Here is a 13,657-nt window from a genome sequence, read left to right on the forward strand (position 1 = left end):
GTCATACGGAATAGATCGAACCAACAAAATTGCATTATCTGATAAATTTTATTTTTTCTTGTAATTATTTTTCTACATGATCGTTTTTGTGTAATTTTGGGATTTTCACTAATTTCAACATGACATGTAATTACTTAATATTTTACTTCAAATGGATTTTATAGATACCCACTTATGCGCACTGGAGAGATTTTAAAATTTAATAAAATTAAATTCTATTCATTTGTAAGAAAGTCAAATTTTTTAAATCCTTTTTTTTTTATATATAATCTGATCTTTGATAAATGTTTAATAAAACATTTTATTTTCAAAAATAATTAGAAATGTGAAAAGTTTGATTAAATTATAATTTTATTTCAATTGCAATATTTAATTTTCTGACTGATAACACCCTACTTGAAAGCACCTAATTTCAAACTCCTCAGATTAATATTCACAGGCAACATAAATTCGAACAAATATATTGAGTACATCCCCAAAGTTGCTGCAAAGAAGGTGGGCTCCCTTTATCGTGTTAGAAAATTACTCACATAAAAATGTATCTTGTATCTGTACAAGGCCACAATTTGCTCATGCATTGAATATTGTTGCCATATTTCAACTGGTGCGCCGCCACTAATTTCCCCCTCTTAGACAGGGTTCATAAAAGAGTCTCAAATCTAATAGGACCTGTGCTATCGTCCAAGCTCCAACCTCTGTCCCATGACCACTGTGTTATATCCCCATGCCTTTCTTATGAGTACTTTAATGGAATATGTTCTGATGAACTCATAGCACTTGTGCCCCCTCAATGTACATACTCCTGACTAACTTGACAAGCAGCAAAATCTCACTCCTTCACTGGTGAAGCCCCTAGATGCCACAAAGTCTTTTACTCTGTTTCTTCCCCAAAACTGCTAGACTTTGGAATTTCCTTCCATTTCCTGCTTTCCTGACTGTATTAACATGCGGAAATTTAAATATAATATGAAAAGATATCTTGTTATTCAACTCGCCACAATCTCCTATCAGACATGAACCCAAATAATAGCCACTTATGTCCGAGTAGCAATGTCCAGAATTATCATTCAATATCAATTTATCATTCAATGTCAATTTATTTTGGGCAAAAAAGAGTAAAAACAAAGAAAATAAAAATTAAATAATTGTGTTGCAAAATCCTTTACAAACTGGTAAAAAAATCTTCGTTTTTTTTTTTTGTTATGATGACACATGAAGACGAGGTGGGGTAATTTTGCTTATCTCAAATTATGTGAAATTTATGTAAAGCAAAGAAACTATTTTCAAACAATATTTTCGATTCCTGTGCAGAATTCTTCCTATATTAAAAAAAAACTATCAACAACAATCTGAATGATGTCTGTATCCATGATAAACAAAAATATCACAATCCAAAAATCAGATAAATTGATCAAGTAGTTTTATTTTGAAAAAAAAAAAAAAAAAAAAAATGGTGATAACTCAACAATAATTCATACTTGCAAGATTTATTTTGTATTACCTATGTATTCCCATTAATCACTTCAAAATGATTTTCTTTATAAAAATAAAACTACTTGATCAATTTGCATGATTTTTGGAATATATTTTCGGTTTGTCATGGATACATACTTTATTTTTTGATAAAGCGAGAATTCTGGACAAGAATGTGGCTGTGTGGTTAAAGGCTGCATGTTTAATTACCTGACAGTCAAAGGTCATCGTTTGTAGTTGTGAAAGCGTAACAAAAAATCAACAAATAAAGAACATGTTTTACGACTACATTTAAGAAGATTTAGAATAAAGCATGCTGAAACAGTTACCTATTTACATATATACAGGGAACATTTATTTATACAGAATTATAGAAGAATACAAGATGTGTGGGTGTACATGCATGTATTTTTTATTTATTTTTTTTTTTACACAATGGACACCACTTATCAAGGCCCGGAAGCCACTCAGGGATAAGGGTTATTGCAAGTACATTACGTTAGTGTGGAGATTTGATGAAGTGTTTACTTAAGGGGGCGGTTCATTAGGAATTTGTTAATGTTGGACTTGAAGACATCCAAGTTATAGTCAGGTGGGAAACAGGCAGACAGAACAGAGTTCCACAGGCGTGCAGTTCTAAGAAAGAAGCTTTGTTCATGGAATCCACGTTTTGATTTAGGCACAGATAAAGAGTGGGGGAAATTTTTCACAGTAGATTCAGCTAGACGGGTGTTTTTCGTGAAAGATTGGCGAGGGGGAGGACCAGAGATTGGAGTTCAAACGAGCACTTGCCATGGAAGTAACCATAAAACAAAGACAAGCTCGCAGTGAGAGAGAGATTGCAAGGAAAAGAAAAGGGCATCCCCCACTAAGCCACAAAGTCTATTTTGTACTCTGTCAAGGCAGGATAGGCTGTTTTTAGCAGCTCCTGCCCAGATATGGCAGCAGTATTCCATACTTGGATGTACTTTTATATAGATAGAGAATATTTCATGCATGAATTTAGTCGTCCGTTATACGTAAGATTTCATAGTATGCACGTGTGTATGAAGTAGAATGTTTGTTGCGTATATATTTGTGTGCACGCATGTGTCTGGATTCGGTGAATGTTCATCGTATATGCATATATGGGTGTATACGAGAGTTCATCCTTACCTTGAAAGGATTACACGGCTGTCGAGGCGTATTAAAAGCATGTCCTTCACATGGACAAGAAGAAACGTTGTCACCTCAATGGCAAGTGAAAGAAGAGAAAGAGAGATGGAGGTAGATAAACAGGAAGTAGAGAACGCTACATGTTGGACAAACTGGAATTATGACAAGGGCAGGTAACCGGTGTATGTTTGAAAATGTGTGTGTGTGTACGATCTGAGTAAATACATAATAGATAAAGGCATGTGCCCATGAGAATAAAATTTTCTGTATTTGTTTACATCTGTTTCTTCTTTGTTATCTCAACTTTTAGATTTTTCAACAGTTAATTTTTATGTACAGAAGCAGCAAAATATTACAGAAATTTTAAAGTTGAGATAAAAAGAAAGATATATAGAAAATATTGGTGCAAAAATTTAAAATAGTTTAAAAAATTTTAACAAACTGTTTTGAAACCACATTAAGATGCAAATATTTTATTTAAAAAAAATAAATTTCTTTTCTTTTTAAACTTGAAATGTTTCTTATTAATTTCGGATAGTAAAATATCCATCATTAGAGAATGAAAGAATTTGTAAAATGTTTGTGTCCTCGTGTTGTTTTATCAAGACTGCTGGTGTTAATGTATGCAGTACTGTTGGAAAAAACTCTCCAATTGGTACTTTTTAGGCACATGTTCACTCTAGTCTTATAAGAATTGGCAAAAGCTCTTACAAGCATCATTATTAAAATAAAAGTTTTGAATAAACAAACTGTTTTGAAACCATGTTAAGATGCAAAATACTTTCTTTGCTTGAGAGAAAAGTCTCCTGTGAGTTTTTTTTTTTTTTTTTTTTTTTTTTTTTTTTTTTACAAAGGCATCACCACATTATCAAGGCCCAGAGGCCACTCAAGGATAAGGGTTAAAGAGTGTACAGTAGAAGTTGGTCAATATAGTAATCATTAGTAATGAAAATTTGGTAAATTTAATAACTTATATGGAACGGCTCATCAAGAACTTATTTACTTTAGACTTGAACAAAACCATATTGTAGTCAGCCGGAAAGCAGGAAAACGGAAGACAATTCCACAGGCGTGCAGTTCTAAGAAAGAAGCTTTGTTCATGGAATCTACGTTTAGGTTTAGGCACAGATAAAGAGTGGGGGAAATTATTGATAGTGTTTACAGCTAGACGAGTGTTTCTTGTGAAAGTTTGGCGAGGGGGGACCATAGATTGAAGCTCAGTTGAACACCTTCCATGAAAATAACGATACATCAGAGACAAACTCGCAACATCTCTTCTGTGAGATAGAGGTTGCAAGGAGGAGAAAAGGACATCTCCTACGAGGCTACGAAGTCTATTTTGAACTCTATCAAGGCAGGACAAGTTCTTTCTAGCAGCTCCTGCCCAGATGTGGCAACAGTATTCCATCCTTGGACGTACCTGGCTCTTATATAGATAGAGAATAGCATCAGCAGTGAGATATCTACTGGATCGATAGAAAGATCCCACCATTTTTCCAGCGGCCTTGGCAACAGATTTGATGTACGTGTTCCATTTAAGATCAGGAGTAATGGTCAAGCCCAGAAGCTTGTCAAAACTTGAGGCCTCCTGAAGACGAGAGCCATTCATTTCAATTGATGACAAATGTGGATTAGAATGTTGATGATGTAAAGAGAGAAGCTTGGTTTTAGATGCATTAAAAGTAACCAGCCACTCCTTTCCCCATTGTACTACGTGCTCAAGATCAGAGGAGAGAGAATTGGAGAGAACTTGCTCGTTTACTGTCTTAGATGTGGTACCATAAATGGTAGTGTCGTCAGCATAAATGTCTACAAATGATGTAAGGATATGATTTGGAAGATCATTAATGTAGATCAGGAAAAGAGTTGGGCCCAGGATGGATCCCTGAGGGACACCGGCATTAATATTGTGAGCTTCTGATTTTTGCCCCTCAACTACTACTCTTATGAATCTATCAGAAAGAAATGATTTAATAATTGAGAAGACTTTTCCAGCTATACCATAGCTAGCGATCTTATGAAGTAAACCTTTATGCCATACCCTATCAAAGGCTTTAGATATGTCAAGAGCAATTGCCCTAGAAAGATTGCCACCGTCGAGAGATTTGCTAATCCTATGCGATATAACTGTAAGGACATCTGCTGTAGATCTAGCAGAACGGAAACCATATTGAGTGTCACTAAGAAGGTTATTTTTGTTGAGATGTTTGATTACTTCTGTATTTAATACAGATTCTAGCAACTTACTCATGACGCACAGGAGACTTATTGGCCTGTACTGAGAGGGGGATGAGCGATCACCTGAATTCTTAAATACAGGGCATACTGATGAGATTTTCCAGGGAGATGGGAAACTATTCTCCTTAAGACAACGTTTAAACAGTTTTGTAAGTATGGGCGCTAGTTCAGGTTGAAGTTTTTTGAGTACTATAATTGGAATACCATCAGGGCCAGTTGCTTTACTGGAATCAAGGTTTTTGATTAGCTTGGCAACATCACGTACAGATATACGTATATCACATAGCGTGTTTTCTGATACAAGAGGAAATATTGGGGGTTGGCGGTCTTGGTCGCAAAGGGTAGAATTAGCTGCAAAGTTCTTGACAAAGAGTTTGGCTTTGTCTGATGCTGACGAGATTACCTCAGATCCATTGATAATAGTTGGGATGGAGCACACGCTTCTGTTCAGAATTCTGTTTGCTATTTGCCAAAACTGGTGGGAACCAAGCCGCTGCTCAGCTACTTTGGACTTAACAGATTGAGCATACAACTCTCTTGCGTTCCTTATTACTTTCTTACAATGGTTGCTGGCAGTCCTGAAAACGGCTTTAGTTTCCATACATCTATTACGTTTGAAGCAGTGGAAAAAGTGATTTCTGTGCGCAATGGCAGCAGCACATTCTGGAGAGAACCAAGGCTGGCTGTTAGGTTTTTGCTGAAACTTTTTAGAGGGTATGAAATGGTCAATACCTACAATTAACCATTCAGTTAGGTCTAATACTATAGAGGACACATCCTTTTTAAACATGGAATGCAGAGGTAGATCAGATATAAATGTACGGAAGCTATCCCAGTCAGCCTTAGTGTATCGATATACTGTACGATGAAGAGGTACGTCTGGGGACTTATTACATTTCATTTTTATCTTAATTGATACAACAGAGTGGTCGGAAGATCCAAGAGGCGACAGAACAGAAACTGAACATAGTTCAGGGCAAGTTGTGAGAAAAAGGTCTAGTAGGCTCGCATACTGGCCGTCATTATCGGGCACACGGGTAGGTTCCTGAACAATCTGAGTGAGGTCATAGGCAATGGAGAAATCATGACAGAACCTCCCCTCATCATCGGTCTTGTTTGAGTGGGTCAACCATTCGACGTTGTGAACATTGAAGTCTCCACATACATGAATGTTAGCTGAAGGATAAGTAGAAAGGACTTGGTCAATTTTCTCAGATATGCTTTGAAAGATAGTAACTCCGCTGTTGTGGGGGCGATAGAGAGTAAATATAAATGCAGTAGTGTGAGCTAAAGCAACCCGGAAGCACATATAAGGTAAGTTAGGATCTTCCCTGGAGATGTCCCTCCCACATGGAAAGCTATCTTTAATATAGGCACATATTCCATGCCCATGGCGATCTTGGGGGTCAGATTTAGAAGTTAAGTTAGAGTATCCTGTAATTGCAAACTCATCAAGGGAAATAGCCTGTCCAATGCCAGTTTCACTTAAAAATAAAAGGTCTGGTTTAGTCTCCTGTAATTGGGTTTCAACCTCTGGAAGGTTAGAACGTAGACCCCTGATGTTGGAGAAGGAGACATGGTAGTAGGGGTCTACGTTGGAAGTTGGAGAACCGGGTTTAATCGAGTATTTTTTCTTGAAACTTGTCATGATGAAATTTTGGAATTTGTGGACTAGGTCGACAGATTTACTTAGAGCAGGACAGAGAGGGGAAACTAAGAGAGAAAAAGAAACGAAGAATTTTTTTTTTTTTTTTTTTGTACCACATGATAAGGTAAAGCCGTAACAATTACCCACTAGTATGGCATCGAGAGGCCCCACCAGAAGCTACTGCATGGTCCAGATTCCATTCACCAAATGGCAATACAGCAGCCCCAGTACTTTGCACCTGCTGATAGGACAGCCTCCTTAGTGGTTAATCCAAGGTTCGGGTCCCTGACTATCAGGCGGATAACGTCAGCCCAGACAAAACGTTTACCTCCAGCACCCTTACTAGTGACATGGCTACAAGGATAGACATAGAAACAGAAAATTTCCACCAACTCTGCCAACTGTTCGCGCAAAAATACTGCCAACCTAGAAAACAGCTTTTTCTTCTCCCTTTGTCAGAAAAATCACTCATTTAAAAATGAGGACTGAGGGACAAATAAGAAGAAGCGAGAGTAACAGGAGCTGCCGATAACGCATCCACAATGCGTTTTCTACTCTCCATTAAAAAAAAAAAAAAAAATAAAAATAAAAAAAATAAATAAATAAATAAATAAAAAATAAAAAATAACTATTAAGTATTGTACTTAATAAAAGTCCAACGGACCTGTTTAAGGGAAAGTATGGTGAATAGATTCCCCTCCCACGAACTAAAAATGAGTACAATTAGGTAATCTATTTTTGCAATCAACTCGGTAGATAAATAAACATTTATGGACGAGAAAAAAAAAAAAAAAAAAAAAAAAAAATTAAAGCTAGCATTTAATACAACAGAAATACATAAATTAAATACTGAAATAAAATGTAGTTATTAATATTTGAATCTTAAAATAAAAAGTGCGAATTAATAGAGAAAATCACTTATCACAACAACGCATTCCGTCTCCAAACTAGTGAAGAATTTAACTTTTAATAGCGTTCAGAAGATTTTTTTTTTTTTTAAATTAACCGTTAAGAGAAAGCGTGATTTTATTCTGAACTGTAACTAATCACGTTTAAGCAACTTATGATATAAAACAAAATCGGATGGGGGGGGGGGTTCTTCCGAAGTTAGTTGGTGACGTTATAATTGCGAGATAAGATGTGAGCCAGAAATTAGGGGTGGGGGACTGAAAATGATAATATAATGGATTGATTATACAATATTTAAGATCAACTTGGTAGATAAACATTTATGGACGAGAAAAAAAAAAAAAAAAAAAAAAAAATTAAAGCTAGCATTTAATACAACAGAAATACATAAATTAAATACTGAAATAAAATGTAGTTATTAATATTTGAATCTTAAAATAAAAAGTGCGAATTAATAGAGAAAATCACTTATCACAACAACGCATTCCGTCTCCAAACTAGTGAAGAATTTAACTTTTAATAACGTTCAGAAGATTTTTTTTTTTTTTTAAATTAACCGTTAAGAGAAAGCGTGATTTTATTCTGAACTTTAACTAATCACGTTTTAAGCAACTTATGATATAAAACAAAATCGGATGGGGGGGGGGGTTCTTCCGAAGTTAGTTGGTGACGTTATAATTGCGAGATAAGATGTGAGCCAGAAATTAGGGGTGGGGGACTGAAAATGATAATATAATGGATTGATTATACAATATTAGAAAAGTTTTCTCCCTTGATATGAGTAGTTGCTACCTTAAAACTAAAATCAGGCCAAAATCTCATAGTGATTAATTTGTTTATTTACACTTTAAAAATTTTTTAATTAAAAAAAAATTAATTTAGTCTTTTGAGAAAGTATAAAAAGAAGAGACTTAGAATCTTTCCATCAACTCAGATTAAAGTGTTATGCATTAAAATGGTTATAGTTCGAAGATGACTATTTGAACATTTTGAAATGATCTTGTAAAAACAGCAATTTATTTTAACACTTGTTAAGTGACTTTTTTGCATGATACATAAGAAATGCATGTCTTTTTTCATTGAAATTTTTTTTTTTATTATATATATTTTTACTCACATTCACCCCCTAACAAGGCAATATGGCCACTTGGATGTAAGGGCTACTATTTGGGACCATGCCTAGAAAAAAATTAACAAGATGTTGGTTTATGTTACATTTAAACTTCTGCATATCAGTACAATCAGAGAAACCGGTAACAGGAAGGGAATTCTAAAGTCTAGCTGTTTGAGGGAAAAAACTATTGGAGTAGAATTCATTCTATTTATTTATTTATTTTTTGACAACAACTTCATAAAAGGTAACACAGAAAAGGTTTAATAAGGAGAATGTGATATATTCTTGGTCAAAAGCTGGACTCCGGTTACCTGGTGCTATCGTGGTAGTTATTCCCCGTGGAATCGTCGATACCATTAGAAATCACCGAGGTAGAGAGAGCAAAGAAAAGGAGGTCCGTTCTGTTTGGTGTCTCCCTCAGTAAGGACGAGTTCTTATTCCTCAAACCGGATGCTTGCTGAATTCTTTAGGGGATAGGAAGGATCAATGAGCCGACTCCTGATTGGTCAGTATGTGGCCAAATAGCACAGGGGAGAGGCATTGATTCGTGGAAGAAAAAAGTTCCATTTGTTTCTGCTACATAACCCCTGCTTAGGCAGAAAGCCGACAGAGAAAAGGTAGCATAACAAATGGCGAAAAATAATAATGTCTTTATTGTATTTATTTTTACAAGAAAGCAAAAAATGTCTTACTTTTGTGTGAAAAGTTGGGGAATATTTGCAACTTTTTTTTGTAATAGCATATATATATATATTTTATTTGAAAGAAGGGAAAACAAGGAAAAATATTTTCTTAACAGAAATACAAAGTTTTATACAGTCTCTTCGGCCAATGTACTCGTCGACCACTACGTGTAGTGGTGACATGATTGTCTTCATTTGGAGCATTAACTTCAGGTGTATGCATGTTTTGATGCTGTGTGAAAGTATGGGGAATTTGTGGCTCGTGTGTTTTTGTGTCAAGAAAGGCTTTTTTACTCTATCAATAGAAACAGTTCCTCTTCTACCACTGATATCTAAAGTAAAAAGTTTATCGGTACGTGAAAGCACACGATAGGGGCCAGTATAAGGTGAAGTTAGGGGGGCTTTTACGGCGTCCTTTCTAAGAAAAACATGAGTCCATAACGAAATGTCCTTTGGGACCGAATATCTAATGGTCTGTTCCCTAGTGTGCATCGGTGGGAGCTTACTAATATAAGCTTGCAGTCTGTTGACATACAGAGCTGAATCGTTTGTTGTTAACTCTATTGGGCTCAACATTTGGCCGGGCAATGATAGAGGTACTCCATATACAAGTTCGGCTGAAGAGTATCCCAGGTCCTCTTTGATTGCAGCACAACAGCCAAAAAGGACAACCAGTACATATTCACGCCATCGCTGTTGGTCAGGGTAAGCACGTAATTCTGCTTTCAATTGGCGATGGAAGTGTTCAATCATCCCATTAGGAGCAGGGTGATAGCTTGTGGTGCGAATATATTGGATCCCTAGAATCTTGGAGAGTTCCTGGAAGAGGTGGGATTCAAACTGTACACCATGATCAGTGGTGATGGTGGTGGGAACTCTGTAACGCAATATCCAGCCTGATATAAGGGTTCGCGCTACAGACTCAGCCGAAATGTCTGTGAGGGGAATGGCTGCAGGCCACCGTGTGAAACGGTCTATACAGGTCAGGAGATAAGTAAATCCCTCACTGACCGGCCAATGTTGAACCAGGTCAATGTACACATGGCTAAACCGAGTGTCAGGGGTGGTGAATGTTCCAAGGCGTGATTTTTGGCAGGATACACAGGAACGTGTCCAGGCAGTGATATCACGCCTCATATTTGGCCAGAAAAATCTAGCTGTAATCAGCTTCACTGTGGTTCTGCATCTGGGGTGTGCCAGATTTTGTAGGGTGTCAAAAACAACTCTACGATGAGTCAATAGAACGAATGGTCGAGGTGAATCCGTTGAAGTGTTACAAATGATCTGCGTATCGGAGGTAGGCACGGGCAGGTATGCAAATTTGCAAGTTGCAAATTCAGGTGACGATGGATCCAACGTGTCCAGACTTGGCTGGTCTAAGGCCATCTGCTGTAAGTCGATATCCAATGGTGAGGACAGAGAATTAATGGGAAGGCGGGAAAAAGTGTCTACCGCAGCATTCTGCTCACCTGAGATATGTCGGATATCGCTGGTGAATTGCGAAACAAAATCCAAGTGGCGCGTTTCATGGGGAGAATATTTGTCTGGCTTAGAATGCAGTACATATGTCAGCGGATGGTGATCAGTGTAGATCACAAATTGACAGCCCTCGAGTGAATGTTGGAAATGTTTCACTGCAAGGTACATTGCCAGGAGTTCACGGCTAAACGTGCTGTAACATTGTTCCACCGGTTTCAGCTGTCTTGAAAAGTATGCGAGAGGTTGTAACTGTTGTTGGTGCTGCTGTTGCAACACTGCACCTACAGCTGTGCCTGATGCATCAATGACCAGAGAAAACTGGGCATCGGGTACAAGATGTGCAAGTACAGATGTTGTTGCCAGTTTTGTTTTCACTTCATTAAAAGCCTTAAGATTTGCTCATTTTTCTTTTTCCTGTTACGTAACAGGTTGGAAAGAGGAGCTAGGAGATCCATGCAGTGTGGGATAAAGCGTCTGTAATAGTTTAACAGACCAAGGAAGTTCCTTAGTTGGCGAAGTGAAGTGGATGGTTGAAGATCTTGTAGAGCCTTCACCTTTCCTGGTAACCACAAAATTTAAATTTGTTAACTTCGGATAGGAGTGTAAGGTGGTCTGATACGGGTTATCTGAAGCAGCAATGAAGAATACTGGGCTGATAGGGTGTTTGTTTTTACACCAGAGGCAGAAAGTTCTGTATTTGCGTCTATCAGCCGGCATCTGCGCATATCCACTATCAGGTTGAAGTGGTGCAGGAAGTCCACGCCTAGTATGGGGTAGGGTAAGTCTGCTATAGTGAAGACCCACGTAAAGTCTCTCCGTAATTCCAAGTCCAGAGAACGAGAAATTTGACCGTATGTGGGGATGGGGGAGTGATTTACCGCCTGCTGTGTGATGGATGACACTGGAGGCTTCTCTGTGAGATGTTTCAGTGGCCAGATACTGCAGGCCGCTCCGGTATCAACCAAGCAATGTGCTTGGGATAGGGAGTCTGTGATGAAATAGGCATGGTTGTTGAAAATATCCCGTGGAGAGCCTGCCGTGCTCAGCTCTCCAGACCTTAGTTTCCCTGGTTCATGTATGAACAGGGTTTTTTGCATTTCTGCGCCTCCATACCAAAACGACTGTGATAAAAGCACAGTTTTGGCTTGTTTGAGTGGCGGCGTTGGCGACGGTAGTGGCCTGTATGTAAGGAGTTAGTCTGGAGTCGGTGCATGCACGACTGCAGCTCCAGCTTGCCAAGTTTTTTTACCTCGTGAGTGAGTCTCTCAGTGGCTTATAAAATAGACATATCCATGATGTTGTTGGGTTGTGATATCATTGTGAAGGCTCGCGGCAACTATTTTGTATACTCATATATATAAAGAAAGCGACAACAGACCAAAAAATTTTTTTAACTATCCGAAATATAGATAGTACATTGTCGAAGGACCACATGCGGAAAAAAGGGGAAATATTTAACACAAGACAAAAAATACGAGAGAAAATACTTAAAAGACGAAAAAATAAAAGATTGCACAAAAAATAAAACAGAAAAATATACTCTTGAAAGGAAAAGGCAGTGGTAAAAGAGCTAATATATGTGCGTGTGTGTGTGTTTTTGTGAGTGTGTATATATATATATATATATATATAGAGAGAGAGAGATTTTTTCCATGTTGTGTGTGTATGTGTTACGTAAAGCCTGAAGTTAAAATCTTTTTAAAAGGGTACTTACGTTTTCTTTGGCCGAGAGATGATGAGAAATATTATATATATATATTTTTTTTTAAGAAAATATTTTGGGCAATTGACTTTTCGTCCTGTGTTTGTGTGGTTGTTCCAAAAAAACCGAGTGTGTTCATAAACAAAGGTATTTACTTACGTGTGGAAAAGGCGTTTACTCTTTTTTTTAGGGCTGACATTTATTTTGTGTTGTTTTCTTTTTTTTTGAATGCTCTTGCAGTCTGTCTGTCGCTTATAGACTGCTATGTGATGTGGCAGCGCACGTTTTCTTCCGAGAGAATTTACGACCACATGCATCAAAAGATGTGGCGCTGACCCCTTAAAATATTTTTATGAATATATTTATTCTCGGGTTAAGAAAACGGCAAAGGACCAGTGCGTAACAAGGAAATAGCGCCTTTTTCTTTTTTTTTTATGTGTAGCCGTTGTGAAAAAAATGTGTTTTTTTTTTTTTTGTTTTGTTTTGTTAAATGTATCCGGTTGGAACGTTTTATTCTTCTCTGTGAAACTGTGAGAAATGCGATTCCATTAAAATGTTTTAAGCTTTTTTTATGTGACACGTATCTTTGACCGTATTTCGGTTTTTAGTTTATCTTGTTCGACGAGAATGTTTTGTCTTTCTTTTCGGCAAAAAGAATTTCCAGAGTTAGAACAGTGTTCTAGAAGATTCTCAAGTGATAAGCGACATTTAAAGGTTGTTTTGTAAAATGGTGGGTTTCTTTTTTTTTGGGGGGGGGTCGCTGGCTTTTCTATGCTGTGTTGGGTTTTACAAAAAATGAAGACAAAGGCTCGCCATTTAGAATTGCTTGTATATCACGAGGGGGTCACCGTTTTAAGGTTTAGATGCTTTTAGGGCACAACCTAATAAAATAAATACTTCCATACAAGCTTCTGAAATGACGAACGCAACAACTTCATAAAAGGTAACACAGAAAAGGTTTATTAAGCAGAATGTGATATGTTCCTGGTCAAAAGCTGGACTCCGGCTACCTGGTGCTGTCGTGGTAGATATTCCCCGTGGAATCGTCGATACCATTAGAAATCACTGAGGTAGAGAGAGTGAAGAAAAGGAGGTCCGTTCTGTTTGGTGTCTCCCTCAGTAAGGACGAGTTCTTATTCCTCAAACCCGATGCTGGCCAAATTCCTTTAAGGGATAGGAAGGATTAATGTGCCGTACCCCTGATTGGTCAGTATGTGGCCAAATAGCCCAGGGGAGAGGCACTGATTCGTGGAAGA

Source organism: Euprymna scolopes, chromosome 4, assembly GCF_053919585.1.
Source record: "Euprymna scolopes isolate OS-2025 chromosome 4, ASM5391958v1, whole genome shotgun sequence".
In the NCBI taxonomy this organism is placed as follows: Eukaryota; Metazoa; Mollusca; class Cephalopoda; order Sepiida; family Sepiolidae; genus Euprymna; species Euprymna scolopes.